This window comes from Danio aesculapii, chromosome 10 (genome assembly GCF_903798145.1).
Source record: "Danio aesculapii chromosome 10, fDanAes4.1, whole genome shotgun sequence".
NCBI lineage: Eukaryota > Metazoa > Chordata > Actinopteri > Cypriniformes > Danionidae > Danio > Danio aesculapii.
Genome location: NC_079444.1, coordinates 2,317,946 through 2,337,810, shown reverse-complemented (window position 1 = coordinate 2,337,810; position 19,865 = coordinate 2,317,946). Strand labels below are relative to the sequence as shown.

At 36.8% G+C, this 19,865-nt stretch overlaps 1 protein-coding gene across 1 annotated transcript in view; it reads right to left on the bottom strand.

Annotated features, from left to right (window-relative positions):
• The window catches only part of LOC130236296 (WD repeat-containing protein 70), a 110,866-nt gene that overhangs the window by 34,412 nt on the left and 56,589 nt on the right, over positions 1-19,865 (bottom strand). The gene's annotated exons all lie outside the window — the stretch shown is intronic.

Genomic DNA, 19,865 nt, shown 5'->3' with positions numbered 1-19,865 from the left:
CAGGTATTTATTAGCATCAACTAATAATGAACAATAGTTGTACAGCATTTATTAATCATAGTTCAACATTTACTAATGCATTATTAACATCCAAATTCATTCATTAGTTAATGAGTTAACGGACTAACTGTATTTTCATTAACTAGCATGAACAAATCCTGTAATTAATGTGTTGTTCACTGTTTGTTCATGTTAGTAAATGCATTAACTAATACCTAATACTAACAGTGTGACCTCCTATCTCTTCAATTACTGGAGTCCAATATAGGAGAGTGTTTATTATTCTCTAAGCTCTGAGGGATCTGATGGAGGATGAACGGAGTCCTCTGAGGTGCTCAAATAAAGGCCTACGTGAGCCCCGGAGATAATACATTGCAAATGTGCTTTCCTGAGGTTTTGCCACTGTTGTTGGAAGAGCAAAGGAGGGCTGAGGAGAGAAATAACAATAATAAAATAACTTATTAATAAGGCGACATGGTGGCTCAGTGGTTAGCACTGTGGCCTCACAGCAAGAAGGTCACTGGTTCGAGTCACGGCTGGCTCAGTTTGGCGAGTTTGCATGTTTATTAATTAAATGATGTTCATCAAATAATTTAATTATTTATAAGCTCATTCATTCATTTCTCTTCGGCATAGTCTCTTTATTCATCAGGGGTCGCCACAGCAGAATGAACCGCCAACTTATGCAGAATGTATTGTACACAGCGGATGCTCTTCCAGCTGCAACCCAACACCAGGAATAATCCTACACACTCTCATTCACACACACACACACTCATACACTTCGGACAGTTTAGTTCATCAATTCACCTATAGCGCATGTGTTTGGACTGTGGGGGAAACCGGAGCACCCAGAGGAAACCCACACCAACACGGGGAGAACATGCAAACTCCACACAGAAATGCCAACTGACCCAGACGGGAATCAAACCAGCAACCTTCTTGCTGTGAGGCGACAGCGCTACCCACTGCGCCACCCTAAATAAATAACCAATTAAGCAATTCAAATGAATTAAACAGGTTAGAAATGAATGGGGAAAATTTTATATGTATAAATTAATATGATAAAATGTGCTTTGCTGCTGTTTTGCCACTGTTGTTAGCAAGGCAAAGGAGAAACAAAATTAAAAACTCATAAATTATTTACATTTAAAAATAAATAAATAAATAATTTACATGATGTAATTTAAATATGTTAGAAATTAATGGGGAAATGTAATACATGTATAAATTAATATGATTTAATTAAATAAAACCAAAATCTGAAAAAAATAAAGAGATGAAACATCATTACTTAAAAATAACTGATCTTAAATAAAATAAAATGTTTAATAGTAACAAATGTTAAATTAAAATAAAGCACAATTAATTTTAAATAATTTAAACATATAAAATAAATTATTTATTGAATATATTAATATCAGGTATAGCAGGTGAAAACAACAATGAAACTAAATAAAATAATGAATTATAATACATTTTTAAAATACATTAAAAATACAATGAGATCATTTTAAACAGAAATTAAGTTCATTTAGTTTGTCATTTAAGCTCATTTTATTTTAGTACTTCAACTAAATAGAATAGAAATGCTTTCTTAGCAAAGAAAAAAGGTTGAATATTTTATTTCAGTTGTTCCAGTTATTTCAGTTTTATTTCAATGTTATTTTTTTTATTTAAAGCATTGAATTTTTCTTTAATGCTTTTAGAGTTTTAGTCAGCAATAATAATAACCCTCGTCTGGCTTAAATTTGCTTCGCCGAAGTGCCAAAGTCTACAAAATCTGGAGCCGAATGCCTTCAGAAAGTACCTGAAGCAGTAAAAACACCTAAATTCAAAACACATCATGGTTATGACTGCTCCAGAACATCTGAATCCATCACAAGTTCAGCGTTAGACGGCAGTTACATGCTTTACATCAATCGAAAACACAACCAAATAATATTAATATGTATATTAATATTAATAATAATCGCCAGCACAAGAGTCCGGGGCTCAGAAATACAAAGCTTTAATTCAATTTAATTCATCTTTATTTCTATGCCGATTTTACGATGTAGAGTGTGCTGAAGCACCTTAACATAGTACTTCTAGTGAATTGACACAGTCAGTCCAGTTTTCAGTTGAAGTACAGTTTAGTTCAGTTCAGTGTGGTTTTATTTTCACTGCTGAAAGTCCAAACACTGAAGAGCAAATCCATGGACACAATTGACTTTCACCAACTGACAAAAGTGAAAGAAAAGAAACCTTGAGTGAAACCAGGCTCAGCTGGACGGACCAGAGCATATGACTTTAGTCAAACGTCCAGATAAATGTTTTCTTAAAGGGCACCTATGGTAAAAAATCTACTGTTCAAGCTGTTTGGACAGCCATATGTGCATGTATGGTGTATAGAGCGTCATATTGGGGTGATATAAACACACCCAGTGCTTTTTTTTCAATTTAACAACATAAAAACGGTGGACCAATTGGAGCGGTTTTCAAACCGACCGCAACTTTACGTAGGAGAGCGGTCCCCCCGCCCACCAATATTGATTGACAGGCGCGTCATCATATCCTCAGTTTGTTGATTCACGTCCGCCACTTTCAGCGTGAGTCGAATCGATATCACTAAAGGAACACGCTAGCTCTATTTTTAGATGCAAGGCTCATTGGGCTCAACACAAGATCAATATTCTCCACATTATCGCTCTAATCGGAATTATTGGTTGTATCTTTAGGTAGGTTTGCAAACATGTGTACTTCTCATTGAGTCTACCTTATACTTCAGCCGTTTGCATTTCTCGCGATCCCAGAAGCTCCCTGTGATCTTAACTAGCATGCGTTTTAGAATTCTAAACATCGGTTTCTATCAGGGTACACTCAAGTCGACGGCTGGGCACCGCGGACCGCTGCAGAAACCGATGTTTAGAATTCAAAAATGCGTGGCGCGACGATTCGGGACACTTCATGTCTCTGCCGCGCCACAGAGAGTGTCTGGTGTGCCGTGTCGCGGCTTCGAGCTTCGCATCCCGTGCCTCAGTCAAAGTTAATTCAGTGTGCGTGGTTATTAGTTTCTGTGTACAAGCTCGGCACTTGAAACTAGCACACAGTTGGCTGTAAAACTGTACAAAGACACAAATGATTTTGTACTCTCTGCTTGGTCTGTGTCAGAGTTGTACATGTACAACTGAATGCTGATCTATCTATGTTGCAAACACAGAGCGGGTCATGGCCCCGCCCCCTTGTTACGTTGGGCGGGAAGCCGAAACTAATCTACATGTGAAGCAACACACCCATAAATCAGCGAACTGTGGACACGCCCCCAACATGACACTTTTTAACACATTATAATAAAAAATCTGAATTGTGTTTTAAACTGAACCTAAACTGGCGCACTCAGAACAACCATAATATTAATATTACATCATAAAAAAGAGGTAAACTATGTGCCCTTTAAGTATGTATTCTCAAGATTTACTTTTTAATTATTGAAATTAGAAATAATACAAAAAATAGATGACAATAAGGCTTAATGATTTCAAGATAATTGAAGCTGTAAGTATAATGCAGGAGGCAGAGACAGTCATAAATAGGTTTTTACGTTTTGAATAAAATAATATTTAATAATACACATACATTTAATAATACACATACAAACATTAATATATAGAAGCCGTTTTAAAGGTTTTGTTTTTGAAAAATAATAGAAATCTTGGAGACACAAAATGTCTCGTCAACTCTTGAACATGGGGAATATGTGCACTATTCAGAACAATATTACTTTGGAATCAAAAGACTAACATCAAAAGTCTGTTTAACGGGACCTCTTCAAACGTTTTATTTAAAGTCTGTTTGTTTGAGTCTTTGTGTGCTATTTAATATCAAGCATCTTTCAGCATTTCTAAGATTTCATTATTAGATTGAGTATCTTCTATCATTTTCTCTCCATACTGCCTATACATACTGTATAACACTCAGGTGTGGACTCTGGGGAGGCCATTTCATTACTGTCTTTGTTTCATCAGCGTTTTTTCTCACCAAACATGATTTCATTACATTAGCAGTGTGTCTGGGATCATTATCATGCCCACAAATAAAACTATTACAACATGAGGTGCTTTCTAATAGGAATTACATGACGAACTTTACATTTTAGCACTCACAATCCCATCAATTCAGGCAATATTGACAACAACTCTGGCAGGAATGCAGATCAAACCAAGACGGAAACTCAAGTGTTTTTCATTCATCCCTCCATCTTTCTCCAACTCATTTCTTTTAACGTCTTAAATAATTAGTAAATTAAATAATTAATTAAATAATTAGACCCAAAAATCCAACTAGAACATGTATTTTCTGGTTGTATTTTAATAAAGAGAATGAGAAGCAATATATAATGTCATTATACCCCCACTAAAGCAACTAACGTAACTGGGGGCCTAAGACCTGCACCTTACCGTATGTATGTATGTATGTACAGTATGTATGTATGTATGTATGTATGTATGTATGTATGAATGTATGTATGAATGTATGAATGTATGTATGTATGTATGTATGTATGTATGTATGCATGCATGTATGTATGTATGCATGTATGTATGCATGTATGCATGCATGCATGTATATTTGTATGTATGTATGTATGTATGTATGTATGTATGCATGTATGTACTGTATGTACTGTATGTATGTAAGTATGCATGTAAGTATGCATGTATGTATGTATGTCTTTCCATCCATCCATCCATCACTCCATCCATACGCCTACCCATCCATCCATCCCTCAACTCACATCTTTAGTGAATAAAGACTTGAACTGACATGATGAACTATACATTTTAATTTAAAATGCACTATTATTTCTAGTAATGAGCAGTGAAAATGTTCAATAGGGTTTTTTTTTTTCATAAGTCAAACTTTCATGATTGAATCTTCACAGAAACCGACTTGCAAAAACAAACTCGCCATGAGACGTTTTGACTGGAGTGCTGACAACGAAGCCCCGCTCAATTAAAACAAATGAAGAGTGATGGAAACTGGAGCCAGTTCACCGATGGAGAGCAAAAACACCAGCAGGACGGGGCAGAAGCAATGGATTATGAGTGTAAAAGTGAGGAAAAAAACCTCTAGAGCAGGTCTGACTGATGTCAGTGAGTGTAAACGCAGTCGAAAACCCGTACAGAAGAAATCACAGAGCTGGAACACACTGATAACACTTTCAGCACCACACACTCTACGCCAAACCAATTTTTGACTGCATAATTGTTCTCTTTATCAGAGTTTGTCCACCTGTTCGCATGGCACTGAAGCGTAGCTCTGCTGATTACCCAGTGTGCACCAGGGCCAAATCACTAATTAACTCATGACAATGCAGAAAAAGCTGCGCTACCCGAAATAAAAGACGATGCGATGATCTTTAGACAATATTTATCCACAACCTGAAAGACGTCATAACTGATGTTTTTAACTGTCGAAACATTCAGAAGTGTGTGCTACTGTACAGGGGAAAACTAAATTAGACAAATGATTTCCTCCTAGGGCTGTGCGACAGGGCAAAACTGCAATCTTGATAATTATATTCCATATTGTACAATAACGATTAGGCCTGGGTACAGAAAACTGGTAACCTATACGTAATTGGGTCAATACTGTACTAAAGGTACTGTTATCAATACGTACAGTACTGTTATCAATCCTCTGCACTAACGGCACTGTTATTGACACTTACGGTTTTGTTATTAATATCTATGGTCCTGTTTTCAATACTTACAATACTGTTGGCAATACTTATGTTACTGTTATCGATACTTGCGGTACTGTTTTAAATACTAACGGTACTGTTATCGATACTTACGGTACTGCTATAGATACTAACAATACTGTTATCAATACTTACGGTACTGTTATCAATACTTATGGTACTGCTATCGATACTAACTGTACTGTTATCGACACTTACAGTACTGTTATTGATACTTATGGTACTTGCGTTACTGTTATCAATACTAACGATACTGTTATCGATACTTACGGTTCTGCTATCAATACTAACAGTACTGTTATCGATAATAACGGTACTGTTATCAATACTAACATTACTGTTATCAAAATATATATGGTACTGTTATCGATACTTAGGGTACTGTTTTCAATACTAACAGTACTGTTATCCATACGTATGGTACTGTTATCAATGTGTACGGTACTGTTATTAATACTTATGTCACTGTTATCGATACTTATGTTACTGCTATTGATACTAACAGTACTGTTATTGACACTAACGGTACTAATATCGATACTTACCGTACTGTTATCGATACGTACGGAACGGTCATCGATACTAACAGTACTGTTACCGATACGTATGGTACTGTTATCAGCATTACGGTACTGTTATCGATACTTATGGTACTGTTATCGATACTTACGGTACTGTTAGCGATACTAACAGTAATGTTATCAACACTAACAGTACTGTTATCGATAATTTCGGTATTGTTATTGATACTAACTGTACTGTTATCTATACTTGCAGTATTGTTATCGATACTTACGATACTGTTATCGATACTAACAGTACTGTTATCGATATTTACGATACAGTTATCAATACTACCGGTACTGTTATCGATACTAACGGTACGGTTATTGATACTTACGATACTGTTATCAATACTCTATATACTTTGACATTAATATCGAACTAAAGCTGCTGCTTATTTTACATTCCTAAAGGATGTCTTCATGCACCTGATGTTTGTTCAACATACAACATATTATCCTTTTGCATGTGCAGGGTGTGTTTACATGCAGACAATCAGTTGAATTGTTGGCTGGGTTGAAAGTAAAACAGTCAAAAGTCTGGATTTACTTAAAACTCCCTCATTTTCATAGTGGTCTTTTGACGCCTGCAAATTAAACACAATATCCTGGAGATCGTGGAGGCATGAGAATGAGCAAGAAAGAGCACCATAATATATATAAGATTTATATGAATATTATCATTATTATTACTATAAATATTATTATTATTTATTATTATTATTGTTATTATTATTATTAAAATAAAAACAAATTGAAAAGACAAATGTTAACATTTTTGAACATAGTTGCCGAAATCTCTAAAATCCACAAATTAATTGTGGTTAATTTACCACTCGGCAACTTAAGTCAAATTAATTCAATTGAATTAATGACTATATGAATGACTTGAATGACCATAAATGATAAAATCTTTGAAAACATGCAGATGTGTTACAGCACAACAAATACCGAAACCAAATAAAGGGTCTTCAATGTTGAGAGCAGCAGTCTTAAAGCCCACATGACCTCAGGCTCTGTTCACATCTGCAGCATTGAGCCCCTTTATACGCTAATATAAGAAAAACCATCCGTCCGCCTGAACTGATCAAATCCTGATGGATGAAAAATGCAGTCACACTCCTGAAGTTATATATGTTTGAATGGCATTTCTTGTTGACCAAACGGCAATCACTGTGAAATCACAACCAGAAAACAACCCTGTTAAACATCCGACATGTGAACACCAGAACACATCAACAACTAGTGCAAATCAGCTGGAAACGGATCTGAGTTCATGGCTAAATTCACCAGCGTGAAACATCCGTCTGACGCCTTCTTGAGTTTCGCAAACAGCACAGTTCACCTTTATGGAGACCTGCGTTTGCTTCAACACATTTTCACTGAAGATTCATCACATACTGATGCTCAGTCAGGACCCCTTCTTGGCACTTTTGTACACTCTGAGTACTAATCCAGGGTCAATTCAATCTTCGTTATGGTGGCTCCTGGGTTCTACAGTACTCCAATATCAGTAACTGTGTTTCCATCCATCTATTTTCATGCACATTTTGAAACCCTGGATGATCATTTTAAGAATGCGCATGAAAAATTATGAAAAATTACTGAGTAGGATAAACTTTTTAAAAAATGCACATTACCTACGATGGAAACGCATTTGCCAAATCAATTCCAGCACGCACAACAACAAAAGTCAGGTGATTTTGTTTCAACAGATTATGTGATGATAAAAATGGCGGAAAGCGACAGCTGTATATGTTTGGGTGGACTATGATGTCCGAACATTTTTAAATGTTATATTCACGAGTTCACACTTGCAATAGTTTCAGAATAAAGCGTATTTGGCGTGCTGTCCGGGGAGAGGGCTCTGAGCTCGGGTAGACACCCCAACTCGAGTTATTCCCCTTTTCAGAAAACAGAGAGGAATTGGGATTCGAGCGAAGTATCTAGCCCGGCCCCAGAACGCTCCCCCCGAGATGCTTAAGAGGTGAGGTGTCGGGGTGGTGGAGGGATGCTAAAGTCGTAAGATGCTGCAGGTAAGACAGCTTTGGTATATATAGGGGTTTGGTCAAGAACTGATTGGATAATAGAATAATTGTCAATGACGTATTTGATGCTGAAACTTCTGCGCGTGCTCCTCCCCAAATTTGTTTATAAAACATCACTAGGAGAAAAAAAGTGACGAACATCCTTGATGGAAAACATCAGTGGAACGCACAAATCTTCCAAGAAGTGTGAGTGGAGATGATACTAAAAGTACATGACACTATATTTGCATGATAAATGGAAGAACCTTAAGCAAAAGACATTTTGTCTACATGTTCTAAGACGCAAGTAGTTATTATATCCGAAAACATGCAGCAACTTCTGTTTTTCCTTTGGTATTTAGTGCCAGTTTATCAGAAACCGTTGGATCAACAATGCAAAAAAAAAAGCAACAAAAAGCGCCAATATACTACCTGACAAAAGTCTCGTAGCCTATTTAAGTAAACCAATATTAACTTGACTTCTAGTTGATCATTTGGTATCAGAAGTGGCTTATATGAAAGGTAAAGTCCTCTAGATTACGCTTATTTGACCAAGATAAAATCTGATCATGTCTTGATGTTGACTGATTTCATTAGGACAGTAAGGTCTGACTCTGCTTAGACTAAAGTCTGGTCACTGAACCTTCAATAATGTCCAGTATAGAATATGTGCTCATGCTGCAGTGGAAACAGAATGAATATTGTGTCTGACTCCATCATGAGCTTGGAGGACTGCATCCATACATCTCTGACATGACTCAAATCACTGATTAATAAAGTCATCTGGAATGGCAAAGAAAGCCTTCTTGCAGGACTCCCAGAGTTCATCAAGAGTCTTTGTGTTCATCTTCAACGCCTCCTCCATCTTACCCCAGACGTGCTTAATAATGTTCATGTCTGGTGACTGGGCTGGCCAATCCTGGAGCAGCTTGACCTTCTTTGCTTTCAGGAGCTTTGATGTGGAGGCTGAAGTATGAGAAGGAGCGCTATCCTGCTGGAGAATTTGCCCTCTCCTGTGGTTTGTAATGTAATGGGCAGCACAAATGTCTTGATACCTCAGGCTGTTGATGTTGATCATCCACTCTGCAGATCTCTCGCATGCCCCCATACTGAATGTAACCCCCATCCATGATTTCTCCTTCACCAAACTTGACTGATTTCTGTGAGAATCTTGAGTCCATGATGGTTCCAGTAGGTCTTCTGCAGTATTGGTGATGATTCATCTGAATCTGAATTCGTCTACCTTCTGCCACTTTTCCAAATGATCAACAAGAAGTCAAGTTATTATTTGTTGCTCTTACAACTGGGATCCACCACAAGAATGAGTTGCCAGATCATACCCACTGAAACAGCAGAAACACCACCATTACTGACTAGATGTGTTGAGGTCCTAGAATGCCTCTCAGTGCTCAGGTTTCCATTGCGAAAAGAGCCCTGAGAGATGTCAAAGTTGAATTACTCTCAGTGAGTTTCCTCCTAGTGCACGAGATTAGTACTCTGCATAACACATGTCCACACAAGAGAAAATGATAAGAAGTCAAATTACGCAATAAGAAGAAACAATCATGGCACCGAAAGCAAAAGAACTTTAACGGTAATGAAGGTTTTAATATTGGATGTGGAGCACACGCTCAGTTCTGAAAACGCGAGGTAAAAGCACTGCATTTTTGTTTCAGAATGCCTTTCTCTCTCTCTCTGTGCTCAGGTTTCCATCATGAGTCCATCTCCCATCATCTGTCAGCAGGATAAACATCAGCACACACTCCTCTCAGACACAGCAGGACAGAGATCTGTAACTCAAGCCAAATGTGAGGCGAAGGAGAGTTCAGAAGCACCTGCCTTCTGTGAGAGCTTCACCTACTGTTGAAGACAGAATCATTTGCACTCCTGAGATTTTTTTTCTCTTTCAAATATTTCCCAAATGAAGAAATTCAGGAGCTTTTCACAGCATTTCCTATAATAGTTTTTCTTCTGAAGAAAGCCTTTTGTGTTTTATTTCGGCTGGAAAAAACAAGGTCAAAATTATTAGCCCCCAATAATTGCTTTAGAATGTCTACAGGACAAACCACTGTTATACAATGACTTGCCTAAAATCCCTAACTTGCCTAGTTAAATTCTACATTTCTGAAAATTAAAATAACAGTAAACTATATTTTATAATAAATTAATCCTAAACACTGACAGCCATATCACCCTGCAGCCCAAGACCGGTCACTCATTGAAGCTAAGGAGGGCTGATCCTGGTCAGTACCTGGATGGGAGACCACATGGAAAACTAGGTTGCTGTTGGAAGTGGTGTGAGTGAGGCCAGCAGGAGGCGCTCAACCTGTGGTCATGTGAGTCCTAATGCCCCAGTAAAAGTGAAGTGGTCGCTATACTGACAATGGGTGCCGTCTTTCGGATGAGACGTTAAACCGAGGTCCTGACTCTCTGTGGTCATTAAAAATCTCATGGCACTTTTCGTAAAAGAGTAGGGGTGTAACCCCGGTGTCCAAATACCCTCCATTGGCCCTTAACAATCATGGCCTCCCGATCATCCCCATCCACCGAATTGGCTGCATCACTGTCTCTCCACTCCCCCAATACACACCTAGAACTCATTAAGAGAATAGGCTCAACCCTGTTAAACCATGCGCCGGGGTGCAAACTGTATTTTTCCATCCTTGAAATAGCAAAAGTGGATTCAGACACGGCCATAATGCTTTTGCACCATGAGCTTTAGATTTTGCGCCTAAATTGTTAAAATAGAGCCCTGTATGGTCACGCATTTTTGCATTAGTCAGACGGTTTTATCCAAAGCAACATACACTAAACTGCATATAAGAATGCAGATTCACATTTGCTGTTCTGCTAAGGTCAGTTTGTGCGTTTCCTGGGAATTGAACCCATGACCTCGGCGCAGTAAATGCTGTAAAACATCACTGTTCATAGTTAGTTCAACATTACCAAGACATAATATTATCATAAAGGCTACCTCTATTTTTGCTAAACTAACACTGCTTGATCAGCTCACTTCCTGTCAAAGTGAGCTCAGAATAAGTCAAAATAAAAGTCTGACTGCAGAATTACCAAAGAAAACCCAAACATGGTGACGTGGATAATAACACACAGGTCGCTCTAATAAAGTGCTTGGCTTTGTTGTGATTTTCTTCAGTTCAGAAAACTCCAGCAGTGTGAACACACACACACACACACACACACACACTCACCCAGATGTGCAGTGATCTGAAACGCAGCGTCTAGAAAAACAATCAGTTGATCTGTGCTTCCCTTCAGAGCGGCTTAATTTAGACTTTAATCGCTTTCCTCTGATTTATTTCTGATTAAACGAAAAGCATCATCTGCTGAACTGACTGTGGATGAAGAGCCATGAACACCAGCAGGTGCAGAAATATGGATGAGAGTTATGAGTGTCTGAGGTTTGTTATATGGTAAGTTTACTCGGATAAAGTGAAAGTGAACTGGGAAGTAAGAGGTGATCGGCTGATAGGAAGTTTCCTGAAGATGGACATGTGTTAAATTTAAGGGTGTTTCTGTTCTATTGGATGATCAGCTGGTTGATAAAACTAAATAAAATAAAATAAAATAAAATAAAATAAAATAAAATAAAACAGAAAATAACAAAAAAACAACAAAAACAAACCACAACATAAAATAAAATAACAAAAAAAACAATAAAAAATAAATAACACACAATATAAAAGAAAATAAGAAAAAACAAAACAAAAAACACAAAATAAAACTAAATAAAAACAAAACAAAACAAAAAACACTATAAAATAAAACTAAATAAAAAAACAAAAACACAAAACCAAAAACAAAAACAGAAAATTAAATAAAAAACAAAAACACATTAAAAATAAAATAAATAACAAACAAAAAACAATAAAACAAAACTAAATAAAAACAAAACACAAAACCCATTAAAATAAAATAAACACACAAAACAAAATAAAAAAATATAATAATAACATAATAAAATACAAAAAACAAAAGAAAACAATAAAATAAAATAAACACAATTAAATTAAATATGAAAACTAAATAAAATAAAACACAACAAAATAAAACAAAAAAACAATTAAAAAATTACGAAAAACACAACAAAATAAAAAAACTAAATAAAATAATTACACAAAACACAATCTAAAATGAAAAAAAATTATTTAAAAATTAAAACACAAAATAAAATAAATTAAAACACAACACAATACAAAATAATATAAATAACAAAACAAAAACACAAAGAAAACAATGAAATAAAAGTAAAAAACTAAACAAAACAAAAACACAAAACCAAACAAAATAAAATAAAATAAAAACACACAAAAAATTACATCAAATATAAAATAAAAAAACACAAAACAAAACAAAATAAAATACTAAAAATGTGAAACAAAAAAATCTATAAACACAACAAAATAAAACAATAAAACAAAATAAGCAGAAAACTAAATAAAAACAAGACAAAACACAAAAATAAAATAAAAAACACAATAAAATAAAGCACAAAACAAACGAAAACAAAACAAAATAAAATAAAAATACAACAACAAAACACAGAACAAAACAATATAAAATAAAAAATAGAATTTAAACAAAACAAAATGAAAAAATTAAAACACAAAACAAAACAAAAATAAAACTAAAAAATAAGTACATAAATGTTAAAATCTAAAACAAATTGTGATTTGGTTTAAAAGCATTACGCACTTCTGTCATAATTATAAAGCATTTACTGAATTACACTAGTGAAGTAGTTATTTTTGTACAAAATAACAAATTAAATATTTATTTTAAATTTGATTTAAAGTATTTAATTTATAAATTATTAAATGGATGTTTATTTCCAGTTAAGATAATACAAATATTTCAGAAGAGTTAAAGGAGCAATAGAGTGCATTCATCCAGTATGTTCTTTGATGTCTAATGCCATAGTAGGAATCTTGCTTGGGTAAGTGCAAAAATGATCTAGAAAATGGTTGAAAATCAACAGTAGACTGTGGATCTAGAAATGTATGTATATTATGAAATACTGAGGTTATTATTCTAAATTAAATGATATTGGTATGAATAGCAACGTTCTATTACATCAGTACGAGCTGACACTGTACAAAGTGTCAAAGACGGACTGATCTATTGTGAAAAGATGAATGCCTGGAGTTGAAGATGACGTCAGACGGCAGAAGATAACAACACTTTGAAGAAGACGAGACAGCAGACGCACTGATGAGGGGTCAGAGCCGTAATCAATGGCCAATCATCCAGAGCAGCCGTCTGTCCGGCCCAATATCTGCATGTTAGAGATCAAGGTCTGGCTGCAAAGCGATCACGTCTGCCCGCATTCTCCCTTTATGAGCAATAGACATCAGAGAGAGAGCGGCTGGTTTCTGATTAACAAGCGCACATTCACTTCCATGAGCTGTTTGAGCTTTACGACACACACTGAACATCTTCACCTCTTCTGAATGTCATGCTCCGTTTAAAAGGGTCGCGCTAATGCCCTTTTTACAAGTCGGTGTCCCAGAATGGGTCTGTGAAGTTTCAGCTCAAAACACTTCACAGATCATTTACTATAATGTGCTGAAAAAGCTTTTTTGGTAGAGGTAAAGCCAGTTTTTGTGTCTGTCTCTTTAAAGTCGCCATGAAACGGTAGTCAAATCTGTCCTTTTTTTCCCATATCATGACATGGGTCAAATTGAAACGGTCCTGAAATGAGAAAAAATGTAGGGCGGTGCATAGTTTTGTCCACTGGGGACTGATTGAATCAATGGAGGATGACAAAATTCAAAATTGAAAGACAAAATGAAGCAGGATTGATGAATGGACGAAAGCAGGGTAGAAACGTGATATGCCCTGATAGCCCCACCCTAAAGGACAGATAGCCCCGTGATAGCTCCACCCTAAATTACTAATAGCCCCACCCTAAAGGACTGATAGCCCCGTGATAGCTCCACCCTAAATTACTAATAGCCCCACCCTAAAGGACTGATAGCCCCACCCTAAAAGACTGATAGCCCGTGATAGCTCCACCCTAAATTACTAATAGCCCCACCCTAAAGGACTGATAGCCCCACCCTAAAAGACTGATAGCCCGTGATAGCTCCACCCTAAATTACTAATAGCCCCACCCTAAAAGACTGATAGCCCGTGATAGCTCCACCCTAAATTACTAATAGCCCCACCCTAAAGGACTGATAGCCCCACCCTAAAAGACTGATAGCCCGTGATAGCTCCACCCTAAATTACTAATAGCCACAGCCTAAAGGACTGATAGCCCCACCCTAAAAGACTGATACCTCGTGATAGCTCCACCCTAAATTACTAATAGTCCCACCCTAAAGGATTGATAGCCCCGTGATAGCTCCACCCTAAATTACTAATAGCCCCACCCTAAAAGACTGATAGCCCGTGATAGCTCCACCCTAAATTACTAATAGCCCCATCCTAAAGGACTGATAGCCCCACGCTAAAAGACTGATAGCCTGTGATAGCTCCACCCTAAATTACTAATAGCCCCACCTTAAAGGACTGATAGCCCCACGCTAAAAGACTGATAGCCCCATGATAGCTCCACCCTAAATTACTAATAGCCACAGCCTAAAGGACTGATAGCCCCGTGATAGCTCCACCCTAAATTTTTGAGCCTTTTAGAGCATAAAAACACCGTCATATATTTGCAGATATTCAGAAACATGCTCAGTGAACATTCTTGTTTATCTGAAAAACAATGCTGAAGTCAGATATTCTGCTTTGAGCATGTGCGTTACGTGCCGGAACGGCTGTCTTTGTTTTGGTTCCTTTATACCATCCAATGCCAGTTTAGCCAATTATATTTCAGCACCTCGGGTTGCCTTGATGGAAAACAGCGTATTTCATTCAAGCATTCAGAAAGGCTCTCAGAGCATGCGTCCGTGACCGAAATGCGACCTCTGGGGGGCAGTAGCAGACTCCAAAATGAGATGCAGATTCAGAGTTCCAATTAGCAAATAATCTAAATCTTATGAATGTAAACATTAGGTGAGCAGGTTACATTGTAACCCCGTGTCCTAACAACACGCTACGTGACAAGATTTTCAGTGATAAGGAATTTGGCTGTTCGCACAGCTATTCAGAAACACAGAATAGTGCACTCACTGCACTCCAGCGAAATGGTAAGGTTTATAATCTAATGAATACATATTAAACCTCTTTAACATGATTAAATGTGGATGCTGAATCGCTGATATGTGTTAGTTTGCACTGAATCACAACTCTAAAGTTCAGTTTTCATGCGGTTTATTGTATTCTCCAGATCTGAGGTGAACTATCTGCTGCTGCTTTCAGTATATGGAAATAAATGCCATGTAAAATGACATTCAAACTCACATTATTATCATTTAACACTGAATAAAGCTATTATTGAGGACAAAAACTCCTTTTAAAATGGAAAATATTCCTTCTATTGCGTGTCGTCGCTTTACGATTTAAATTAGCCTTAGATCAGCCTTTAGGCTTGACAGTCAGGCACACTCCTGTTGGTGTCGTCAATCTGGCAACCTGCACTTGCGTGTGTTTTGAACCTGAAGTGCAATATCTAGTTACTGCACCTTTAACTAACATGAACAAATCCTGTAATAAACGTATTGTTCATTGTTTGTTCGTGATAGTAAATTCATTAACTAACACAACCTTGTTGTAAAGTGTTACCAGATTTTTCTGCCTGATTCTGTCCACTCTTTCTGACTCCTGCCCTCGAGGAACGGCTGTTATTGTAAGCTGCTGGGGAATGCTGGCTAAATATTTAGTCTGACAGAACAAGCAGTAATAAATTACAAGGTTTTTTTGTGCTGCTCATGCTTGGCCCAGTGAATAACAGTGACTGGTTTACAGTCATCCGTTCACACGCTGGATCATGTGACCCGACGCAGACGCATGTGTTAACTTCATGACACATCGTTTCAATGGGTCGCCTTTGGGTAATTAGGTCATATTCTTATTCTGCTCGACCCTTATTGGACTTGGTTCACGCTTCTTGGCACGTTTCAAAGCTTTTCCATAAACACTGGAAATATATCTGTCGGCGGAGTGTGCAGAAAACATCATCCTATCTAGGCAGTATTGGTTTCACAAGGGCATAATGATTTCTGGAAAAGGAGCGAGATCTCAGAGGAAAACAAAAGACAGAACAGCTCATGGTGTGTTATTTGTATTAAATAATCTACAATTGAAATAACACCATCTTTGTTTAAAAAGACTGTATTTATAGGGAGATATATAATAGGGAGATTAGTTTGGCTCTACTGCTCAGATAACAACATTATAAAGAATCCTGAAGTAGGCAGAACACACAACATACTATCTAGGCAGGATTGGTTTCACACAGGCTGTGAATAATAAAAAAAAAAAAAAGATCTCCGTTGAAAACAAAACACAGAACAGTCCATTATGATACCGATAATCAAAACATTTATATTTTGATATTGGAATATTTATATAATCTGTGTACCCAGGAGTATAAAAACTGATACTTCAAGACTTACAAACTGCAAAATCCAGATAACCGATACCAATAACCGATAATTAAGTCCTTGTCACAGCCAGATTAAAAATCTGCCATTTTTAACCGATAACCATCCGATATTAATACTAATAATCAATAACCTTATATTTTGATATTAGAATATTTATATAATCTGTGTACCCAGGAGTATTAAAAACTTATATTTCAAGACTTACAAACCGCAAAATCCAGATAACCGATACCAATAACCGATAATTAAGTCCTTGTCACAGCCAGATTAAAAATCTGCAATTTTTAACCGATAACCATCCGATATTGATACTAATAATCAATACACTTATATTTTGATATTAGAATGTTCATATAATCTGCAGTTTGTGCACCCAGGAGATTTAAAAAACTCAACCGATATTTCCAGACTCACAGCTTGCGAAAGCCAGTCTGTCATATTTGCACGCGCGTGTGCAGATAAGATTGCCACTCCAGGCCGGTCAAACAAACACAATGTCTGGAAAGTGTCCCAGTTTCACGCTTTACGGCAGACTGACTGACAGCGAGTGTGAGGATGAACCGGACACACCACTGACTGTCATTTAGGCAGCGTCTCGCTCCGCTGTGCTTCTTTAAACAGCAGCTCTACACAGTCACATTCTGCATCTCCATCCAACATTCACAGCCAGCGGAGCCTGTCCAGAGTACGGGCCGATGATGGGCTTCACCAGAGGTGTAACACACAGCCCATATGCTCCGCGTTTACTTTACATTCCTGCTCCCAATCAAACCCTCGACCCCTCAGACGCTAATGGATTGAGACAGGTCCATTCAACAGGGTCCGATTCTGCTTTGTTTTGAAGGAGAGGTTATTAAAGGAAGGAGAATAAAACACTGTTCTCAATAACAGCTTCGCACCTGCGGCCAGGACGTGGAAAGCAGCGGCTGGAAAGTAATTTCGCTTCAAGAACAGACTTAACTCTGGAAACCACATGGTGACCGACATAATGTTTGATTTTTAATATTATATCATTTATTATCATTCATTTGGAGTATTTCCTTATCTTTTTTTAGCAACCACTGTTGAAGTCAAAATTATTCACCCTCAAGTGAGATCTTGATTCCTTTTTAAATATTTCCCAAGTGCTGTTTAACAGAGCAAGGACATTTTTCACAGTATTTCCTATTACTTTTTTCCTTGGGAAAGTCTTATTTCTTTCAGTTTGGCTGGAATAAAAATGTAATTTTTTAAAACAGGTCAATGTTATTAACCCTTTTAAAAAAGCACTGTTGTGCTTTATGACATGGTGTGTTATCCTGCTGGAAGTCATAAAGGGATGGACATGGTCACCAACAATACTCAGGTAGGCTGTGGTGTTGACACTAGGGTTGTCGCGATAACATTAATTAATCTTACCATACTATACCAGCTGAAGTATTATGATACCAAGTAATATTCTGATATTGTAATTCCTAACCCAAAATACAAATAAAATAGTCAGAAATCCTATATTTTATGTTATTATAGGCCCACTTGAATGTAATTCATAATTCTCTTAAGGCCAAAAAGTATTATTTGCACCCCACTTTAAAATGTATTCCTTCTTTTTGTTTATTTTGTAGATAACTGACCAACAAAAATACCATAAAATAAAGATTGTTACAAATGTGTTACAAAAAAAAAAAAAAAGTAGTCCAATAAAATTAGGCAATATGAAGAGGTCAAAAATAGTTTCGATGTTTCCTGTTGCTATTTTGGGTTTTATCAGGTAACAACCCAAGGTAATTCAAAATTTCACTTTGAGTCGTTCTTTTAAAGAGATTGTTGCGGTTGTTGTAGCTACTAAATCTTACTAAACCTAATAAATATTGACAGGAACAGAAATGAACCGATTCAGATGTGCGTTCGAATTGAAGCATTAGAAAACGTGCAATAGGCTACTAAAAAGAGACGTGCAACCTTAAAGGGCTCCACACACTACTCAAATAAAATGGTTTATTGTTGCATAAACCATTACACCACCACCACCACCAGCCTGAACTATATTCACCAATAATCAATACCAATAATCAATAACCTTATATTTTGACATTAGAATATTTATATAATCTGTGTACCCAGGAGTATTAAAAACTGATATTTCAAGACTTACAGACTGCAAAATCCAGATAACCGATACCAATAACCGATAATTAAGTCCTTGTCACAGCCAGATTAAAAATCTGCAATTTTTAACCGATAACCATCCGATATTGATACTAATAATCAATACACTTATATTTTGATATTAGAATATTTATATAATCTGTGTACCCAGGAGTATTAAAAACTGATATTTCAAGACTTACAAACTGCAAAATCCAGATAACCGATACCAATAACCGATCCATGCTTTTTACACACCTAACATTATCTATTTTAGATAAACCATTAATGACGATACTCCTGTTTATAAACTACAATGGCACCGCCAGTATTTTGTAGCCATAGTATCGCGATACTACCGGTAAACCGTGCAACCCTAGTTGACACTATGCTCAATAGGTACTAAAGGGCTCAAAGTGTGCCAAGAAAATCTCCCCCACACCATTACACCACCACCCGCCTGAACAGCTGATACAAGGCAGGATGGATCCATGCTTTCATGTTGTTGATGCCAAATTGTGACCTGACCATCCGAATGTGGCAGCAGAAATGGAGACTCATCAGACCAGGCAACGTTTCTCCAATCTTCTATTGTCCAGTTTTGGTGAGCCCGTGTCAGGCTCAGTTTCCTGTTCTTAACTGACAGGAGTGGCACACGGCTTTCAGTTTTTTAGTACATGGCCTTGAGAATTACTTTTTTAACCCTTGTGTGTGCTGTTGGGTCGTTTTCATCCACTCTGCTGTGATTTTGAGTCTTTACTTGGCCACAACTTTCTTTGTGTTTTAGCAAATGGGAGGACGTTTGGTGACAAATCTTATTTTGACACATATTTTGGGAAAATGCTTAAGACTCAATAGACTCTGGGCAAATTGACTACCCTTTAGTTAT